Consider the following 9,471-nt stretch of genomic DNA (forward strand, 5'->3'; position numbering starts at 1 on the left):
CTGCGCTACCTACGGTAAACTTCAGAACACTTCCTGGACCCCCTCCCTCTGAGCCACCTACGGTAAACTTCAAAACACTTCCCGAACCCCCTCCCTCTGCGCCACCTACAGTAAACTTCACAACACTTCCCGAACTCCCTCCCTCTGCGCCACCTACGGTAAACTTCAAAACACTTCCCGAACCCCCTCCCTCTGCGACACCTACGGTAAACTTCAGAACACTTCCCGCACCCCCTCCCTCTGCGCCACCTACGGTAAACTTCCAATCACTTCCCGCACCCGCTCCCTCTGCGCCACCTACGGTAAACTTCAGAACACTTCCCGCACCCCCTCCCTCTGCGCCACCTAATGTAAACTTCAGAACACTTCCCGCACCCGCTCCCTCTGCGCCACCTACGTTAAACTTCCAAACACTTCCCACACCCCCTCCCTCTGCGCCACCTACGGTAAACTTCAGAACACTTCCCGCACCCCCTCCCTCTGCGCCACCTACGGTAAACTTCAGAACACTTCCCGTACCCCCTCCCTCTGCGCCACCTACGGTAAACTTCAGAACACTTCCCGCACCCACTCCCTCTGCGCCACCTACGGTAAACTTCCAAACACTTCTCGAACCCCCTCCCTCTGCGCCACCTACGGTAAACTTCAGAACACTTCCCGTACCCCCTCCCTCTGCGCCACCTACGGTAAACTTCAGAACACTTCCCGCACCCACTCCCTCTGCGCCACCTACGGTAAACTTCAGAACACTTCCCGAACCCACTCCGTCTGCGCCACCTACGGTAAACTTCAGAACACTTCCCGCACCCCCTCCCTCTGCGCCACCTACGGTAAACTTCCGAACACTTCCCGCACCCCCTCCCTCTGTGCCACTTACAGTAAACTTCCAAACACTTCCAGAACCCCCTCCCTCTGCGCCACCTACGGTAAACTTCAGAACACTTCCCGAACCCCCTCCCTCTGTGCCACCTACGGTAAACTTCAGAACACTTCCCAACCCCCCTCCCTCTGCCCCACCTACGGTAAACTTTAGAACACTTCCCGCACCCCCTCCCTCTGCGCCACCTACGTTAAACTTTAGAACGCTTCCCGCACCCACTCCCTCTGCGCCACCTACGGTAAACTTCAGAACACTTCCCGCACCCCCTCCCTCTGCGCCACCTACGGTAAACTTCAGAACACTTCCCGCACCCACTCCCTCTGCGCCACCTACGGTAAACTTCAGAACACTTCACGCACTCCCTCCCTCTGCGCCACCTACGGTAAACTTCAGAACACTTCCCGCACCCCCTCCCTCTGCGCCACCTACGGTAAACTTCAGAATACTTCCCGCACCCCCTCCCTCTGCGCCACCTACGGTAAACTTCAGAACACTTCCCGTACCCCCTCCCTCTGCGCCACCTACGGTAAACTTCAGAACACTTCCCGCACCCACTCCCTCTGCGCCACCTACGGTAAACTTCAGAACACTTCCCGAACCCACTCCGTCTACGCCACCTACGGTAAACTTCAGAACACTTCCCGCACCCCCTCCCTCTGCGCCACCTACGGTAAACTTCCACCTACGGTAAACTTCCAATCACTTCCAGAACCCCCTCCCTCTGCGCCACCTACGGTAAACTTCCAATCACTTCCCGCACCCGCTCCCTCTGCGCCACCTACGGTAAACTTCTAATCACTTCCCGCACCCGCTCCCTCTGCGCCACCTACGATAAACTTCAGAACACTTCCCGCACCCCCTCCCTCTGCGCCACCTACGGTAAACTTCAGAACACTTCCCGCACCCGCTCCCTCTGCGCCACCTACGGTAAACTTCAGAACACTTTCCACACCCCCTCCCTCTGCGCCACCTAAGGTAAACTTCAGAACACTTCCCGCACCCGCTCCCTCTGCGCCACCTACGGTAAACTTCAGAACACTTCCCGCACCCCCTCCCTCTGCGCCACCTACGGTAAACTTCCAATCACTTCCCGCACCTCCTCCCTCTGCGCCACCTACGGTAAACTTCTAAACACTTCACTCACCCCCTCCCTCTGAGCCACCTACGGTAAACTTCTAATCACTTCCCGCACCCGCTCCCTCTGCGCCACCTACGATAAACTTCAGAACACTTCCCGCACCCCCTCCCTCTGCGCCACCTACGGTAAACTTCAGAACACTTCCCACACCCCCTACCTCTGCGCCACCTACGGTAAACTTCAGAACACTTCCCGCACCCCCTCCCTCTGCGCCACCTACGGTAAACTTCCAAACACTTCCCGCACCCCCTCCCTCTGCGCCACCTACGGTAAACTTCAGAACACTTCCCGCACCCCCTCCCTCTGCGCCACCTACGGTAAACTTCCAATCACTTCCCGCACCCGCTCCCTCTGCGCCACCTACGGTAAACTTCCAATCACTTCCCGCACCCGCTCCCTCTGCGCCACCTACGGTAAACTTCCAATCACTTCCCGCACCCGCTCCCTCTGCGCCACCTACGGTAAACTTCCAATCACTTCCCGCACCCGCTCCCTCTGCGCCACCTACGGTAAACTTCAGAACACTTCCCGCACTCGCTCCCTCTGCGCCACCTACGGTAAACTTCCAAACACTTCCCGCACCCGCTCCCTCTGCGCCACCTACGGTAAACTTCAGAACACTTCCCACACCCCCTCCCTCTGCGCCACCTACGGTAAACTTCAGAACACTTCCCGCACCCCCTCCCTCTGCGCCACCTACGGTAAACTTCAGAACACTTCCCGCACTCGCTCCCTCTGCGCCACCTACGGTAAACTTCCAATCACTTCCCGCACCCCCTCCCTCTGCGCCACCTACGGTAAACTTCCAGAACACTTCCCGCACCCCCTCCCTCTGCGCCACCTACGGTAAACTTCCAAACACTTCCCGCACCCCTCCCTCTGCGCCACCTACGGTAATCTTCCAAACACTTCCCGCACCCGCTCCCTCTGCGCCACCTATGGTAAACTTCCAAACACTTCCCGAACCCCCTCCCTCTGCGCCACCTACGGTAAACTTCCAAACACTTCCCGCACACCCTCCCTCTGCGCCACCTATGGTAAACTTCCAAACACTTCCCGCACCCGCTCCCTCTGCGCCACCTATGGTAAACTTCAGAACACTTCCCGCAACCGCTCCCTCTGCGCCACCTACGGTAAACTTCCAATCACTTCCCAAACCCCCTCCCTCTGCGCCACCTACGGTAAACTTCCAATCACTTCCCGCACCCCCTCCCTCTGCGCCACCTACGGTAAACTTCCAATCACTTCCCGAACCCCCTCCCTCTGCGCCACCTACGGTAAACTTCAGAACACTTCCCGCACCCCCTCCCTCTGCGCCACCTACGGTAAACTTCCAATCACTTCCCGAACCCCCTCCCTCTGCGCCACCTACGGTAAACTTCAGAACACTTCCCGCACCCCCTCCCTCTGCGCCACCTACGGTAAACTTCCAAACACTTCCCGCACCTCCTCCCTCTGCGCCACCTACGGTAAACTTCTAAACACTTCACTCACCCCCTCCCTCTGAGCCACCTACGGTAAACTTCTAATCACTTCCCGCACCCGCTCCCTCTGCGCCACCTACGGTAAACTTCAGAACACTTCCCGCACCCCCTCCCTCTGCGCCACCTACGGTAAACTTCAGAACACTTCCCGCACCCCCTCCCTCTGCGCCACCTACGGTAAACTTCAGAACACTTCCCGCACCCCCTCCCTCTGTGCCACTTACAGTAAACTTCCAAACACTTCCAGAACCCCCTCCCTCTGCGCCACCTACGGTAAACTTCAGAACACTTCCCGCACCCCCTCCCTCTGCGCCACCTACGGTAAACTTCCAAACACTTCCCGCACCCCCTCCCTCTGCGCCACCTACGGTAAACTTCCAAACACTTTCCGAACCCCCTCCCTCTGCGCCACCTACGGTAAACTTCAGAACACTTCCCGCACCCGCCCCCTCTGCGCCACCTACGGTAAACTTCCAATCACTTCCCGCACCCGCTCCCTCTGCGCCACCTACGGTAAACTTCCAATCACTTCCCGCACCCGCTCCCTCTGCGCCACCTACGGTAAACTTCAGAACACTTCCCGCACCCCCTCCCTCTGCGCCACCTACGGTAAACTTCCAAACACTTCCCGAACCCCCTCCCTCTGCGCCACCTACGGTAAACTTCCAAACACTTCCCGCACCCGCTCCCTCTGCGCCACCTATGGTAAACTTCCAATCACTTCCCGAACCCCCTCCCTCTGCGCCACCTACGGTAAACTTCAGAACACTTCCCGCACCCGCTCCCTCTGCGCCACCTATGGTAAACTTCCAATCACTTCCCGCACCTCCTCCCTCTGCGCCACCTATGGTAAACTTCTAAACACTTCACTCACCCCCTCCCTCTGAGCCACCTACGGTAAACTTCCAAATCACTTCCCGCACCCGCTCCCTCTGCGCCACCTACGGTAAACTTCAGAACACTTCCCGCACCCCCTCCCTCTGCGCCACCTACGGTAAACTTCCAAATACTTCCCGCACCCCTTCCCTCTGCGCCACCTACGGTAAACTTCCAAACACTTCCCGCACCCCCTCCCTCTACGCCACCTACGGTAAACTTCCAAACACTTCCCGCACCCGCTCCCTCTGCGCCACCTACGGTAAACTTTAGAACACTTCCCGCACCCCCTCCCTCTGCGCCACCTACGGTAAACTTCCAAACACTTCCCGCACCCCCTCCCTCTGCACCACCTACGGTAAACTTCCAAACACTTCCCGCACCCCCTCCCTCTGCGCCACCTACGGTAAACTTCCAATCACTTCCCGCACCCGCTCCCTCTGCGCCACCTACGGTAAACTTCCAATCACTTCACTTCTGCGCCACCTACGGTAAACTTCCAAATACTTCCCGCACCTCCTCCCTCTGCGCCACCTACGGTAAACTTCCAAACACTTCCCGCATCCCCTCCCTCTGCGCCACCTACGGTAAACTTCCAAATACTTCCCGCACCTCCTCCCTCTGCGCCACCTACGGTAAACTTCCAATCACTTCCCGCACCCGCTCCCTCTGCGCCACCTACGGTAAACTTCCAATCACTTCCCGCACCCGCTCCCTCTGCGCCACCTACGGTAAACTTCCAAACACTTCCCGCACCCCCTCCCTCTGCACCACCTACGGTAAACTTCAGAACACTTCCCGCACCCCCTCCCTCTGCGCCACCTACGGTAAACTTCCAAACACTTCCCGCACCCGCTCCCTCTGCGCCACCTATGGTAAACTTCAGAACACTTCCCACACCCCCTCCCTCTGCGCCACCTACGGTAAACTTCCAAACACTTCCCGCACCCGCTCCCTCTGCGCCACCTACGGTAAACTTCCAAACACTTTCCGAACCCCCTCCCTCTGCGCCACCTACGGTAAACTTCCAATCACTTCCCGCACCCGCTCCCTCTGCGCCACCCAAGGTAAACTTCAGAACACTTCCCGCACCCCCTCCCTCTACGCCACCTACGGTAAACTTCCAAACACTTCCCGCACCCGCTCCCTCTGCGCCACCTACGGTAAACTTCCAAACACTTCCCGCACCCCCTCCCTCTGCGCCACCTACGGTAAACTTCCAATCACTTCCCGCACCTCCTCCCTCTGCGCCACCTACGGTAAACTTCCAATCACTTCCCGCACCCCCTCCCTCTGCGCCACCTACGGTAAACTTCCAAACACTTCCCGCACCCCCTCCCTCTGCGCCACCTACGGTAAACTTCCAAACACTTCCCGCACCCCCTCCCTCTGCGCCACCTACGGTAAACTTCCAATCACTTCCCGCACCCCCTCCCTCTGCGCCACCTACGGTAAACTTCCAATCACTTCCCGCACCCCCTCCCTCTGCGCCACCTACGGTAAACTTCCAATCACTTCCCGAACCCCCTCCCTCTGCGCCACCTACGGTAAACTTCCAAACACTTCCCGCACCCCCTCCCTCTGCGCCACCTACGGTAAACTTCCAATCACTTCCCGCACCCCCTCCCTCTGCACCACCTACGGTAAACTTCCAAACCCTTCCCGCACCCGCTCCCTCTGCGCCACCTACGGTAAACTTCAGAACACTTTCCACACCTCCTCCCTCTGCGCCACCTACGGTAAACTTCAGAACACTTCCCGAACCCCCTCCCTCTGCGCCACCTACGGTAAACTTCCAAACACTTCCCGCACCCCCTCCCTCTGCGCCACCTACGGTAAACTTCAGAACACTTCCCGCATCCCCTCCCTCTGCGCCACCTACGGTAAACTTCCAAACACTTCCCGCACCCGCTCCCTCTGCGCCACCTACGGTAAACTTCAGAACACTTCCCGCACCCCCTCCCTCTGCGCCACCTACGGTAAACTTCAGAACACTTCCCGCACCCGCTCCCTCTGCGCCACCTACGGTAAACTTCCAATCACTTCCCGCACCCGCTCCCTCTGCGCCACCTACGGTAAACTTCCAAACACTTCCCGCACCCCCTCCCTCTGCGCCACCTACGGTAAACTTCCAATCACTTCCCGCACCCCCTCCCTCTGCACCACCTACGGTAAACTTCCAAACCCTTCCCGCACCCGCTCCCTCTGCGCCACCTACGGTAAACTTCAGAACACTTTCCACACCTCCTCCCTCTGCGCCACCTACGGTAAACTTCCAAACACTTCCCGCACCCGCTCCCTCTGCGCCACCTATGGTAAACTTCCAAACACTTCCCGAACCCCCTCCCTCTGCGCCACCTACGGTAAACTTCCAAACACTTCCCGCACCCCCTCCCTCTGCGCCACCTACGGTAAACTTCAGAACACTTCCCGCACCCCCTCCCTCTGCGCCACCTACGGTAAACTTCCAAACACTTCCCGCACCCCCTCCCTCTGCGCCACCTACGGTAAACTTCCAAACACTTCCCGCACCCCCTCCCTCTGCGCCACCTACGGTAAACTTCCAAACACTTCCCGCACCCGCTCCCTCTGCGCCACCTACGGTAAACTTCAGAACACTTCCTGCACCCCCTCCCTCTGCGCCACCTACGGTAAACTTCCAATCACTTCCCGCACCCCCTCCCTCTGCGCCACCTACGGTAAACTTCAGAACACTTCCCGCACCCGCTCCCTCTGCGCCACCTACGGTAAACTTCCAATCACTTCCCGCACCCCCTCCCTCTGCGCCACCTACGGTAAACTTCAGAACACTTCCCGCACCCGCTCCCTCTGCGCCACCTACGGTAAACTTCCAAACACTTCCCGCACCCCCTCCCTCTGCGCCACCTACGGTAAACTTCAGAACACTTCCCGCACCCCCTCCCTCTGCGCCACCTACGGTAAACTTCCAAACACTTCCCGCACCCCCTCCCTCTGCGCCACCTACGGTAAACTTCAGAACACTTCCCGCACCCGCTCCCTCTGCGCCACCTACGGTAAACTTCAGAACACTTCCCGCACCCGCTCCCTCTGCGCCACCTACGGTAAACTTCCAAACACTTCCCGCACCCCCTCCCTCTGCGCCACCTACGGTAAACTTCAGAACACTTCCCGCACCCGCTCCCTCTGCGCCACCTACGGTAAACTTCCAAACACTTCCCGCACCCCCTCCCTCTGCGCCACCTACGGTAAACTTCCAAACACTTCCCGCACCCCCTCCCTCTGCGCCACCTATGGTAAACTTCCAATCACTTCCCGCACCCCCTCCCTCTGCGCCACCTACGGTAAACTTCAGAACACTTCCCGCACCCCCTCCCTCTGCGCCACCTACGGTAAACTTCCAAACACTTCCCGCACCCCCTCCCTCTGCGCCACCTACGGTAAACTTCCAAACACTTCCCGCACCCCCTCCCTCTGCGCCACCTATGGTAAACTTCCAAACACTTCCCGCACCCCCTCCCTCTGCGCCACCTACGGTAAACTTCAGAACACTTCCCGAACCCCCTCCCTCTGCGCCACCTACGGTAAACTTCAGAACACTTCCCGCACCCCCTCCCTCTGCGCCACCTACGGTAAACTTCAGAACACTTCCCGCACCCCCTCCCTCTGCGCCACCTACGGTAAACTTCAGAACACTTCCCGCACCCGCTCCCTCTGCGCCACCTATGGTAAACTTCCAAACACTTCCCGCACCCCCTCCCTCTGCGCCACCTACGGTAAACTTCAGAACACTTCCCGCACCCCCTCCCTCTGCGCCACCTACGGTAAACTTCCAATCACTTCCCGCACCCCCTCCCTCTGCGCCACCTACGGTAAACTTCCAATCACTTCCCGCACCCCCTCCCTCTGCGCCACCTACGGTAAACTTCCAAACACTTCCCGCACCCCCTCCCTCTGCGCCACCTACGGTAAACTTCCAATCACTTCCCGAACCCCCTCCCTCTGCGCCACCTACAGTAAACTTCAGAACACTTCCCGCACCCCCTCCCTCTGCGCCACCTACGGTAAACTTCAGAACACTTCCCGCATCCCCTCCCTCTGCGCCACCTACGGTAAACTTCCAATCACTTCCCGAACCCCCTCCCTCTGCGCCACCTACGGTAAACTTCCAATCACTTCCCGAACCCCCTCCCTCTGCGCCACCTACGGTAAACTTCAGAACACTTCCCGCACCCCCTCCCTCTGCGCCACCTACGGTAAACTTTAGAACACTTCCCGCACTCGCTCCCTCTGCGCTACCTACGGTAAACTTCAGAACACTTCCCGCACCCCCTCCCTCTGCGCCACCTACGGTAAACTTCAGAACACTTCCCGCACCCGCTCCCTCTGCACCACCTACGGTAAACTTCCAAACACTTCCCGCACACCCTCCCTCTGCGCCACCTATGGTAAACTTCCAAACACTTCCCGCACCCCCTCCCTCTGCGCCACCTATGGTAAACTTCCAAACACTTCCCGCACCCGCTCCCTCTGCGCCACCTACGGTAAACTTCCAAACACTTCCCGCACCCCCTCCCTCTGCGCCACCTACGGTAAACTTCCAAACACTTCCCGCACCCCCTCCCTCTGCGCCACCTACGGTAAACTTCCAAACACTTCCCGCACCCCCTCCCTCTGCGCCACCTACGGTAAACTTCCAAACACTTCCCGCACCCCCTCCCTCTGCGCCACCTATGGTAAACTTCCAAACACTTCCCGCACCCGCTCCCTCTGCGCCACCTATGGTAAACTTCCAAACACTTCCCGCACCCCCTCCCTCTGCGCCACCTATGGTAAACTTCCAAACACTTCCCGCACCCGCTCCCTCTGCGCCACCTACGGTAAACTTCCAAACACTTCCCGCACCCCCTCCCTCTGCGCCACCTACGGTAAACTTCCAAACAATTCCCGCACCCCCTCCCTCTGCGCCACCTACGGTAAACTTCCAAACACTTCCCGCACCCCCTCCCTCTGCGCCAGCTACGGTAAACTTCCAAACACTTCCCGCACCCCCTCCCTCTGCGCCACCTACGGTAAACTTCCAAACACTTCCCGCATCCGCTCCCTCTGCGCCA

The sequence above is a fragment of the Penaeus vannamei genome, chromosome 28 (assembly GCF_042767895.1).
Source record: "Penaeus vannamei isolate JL-2024 chromosome 28, ASM4276789v1, whole genome shotgun sequence".
Lineage (NCBI taxonomy): Eukaryota > Metazoa > Arthropoda > Malacostraca > Decapoda > Penaeidae > Penaeus > Penaeus vannamei.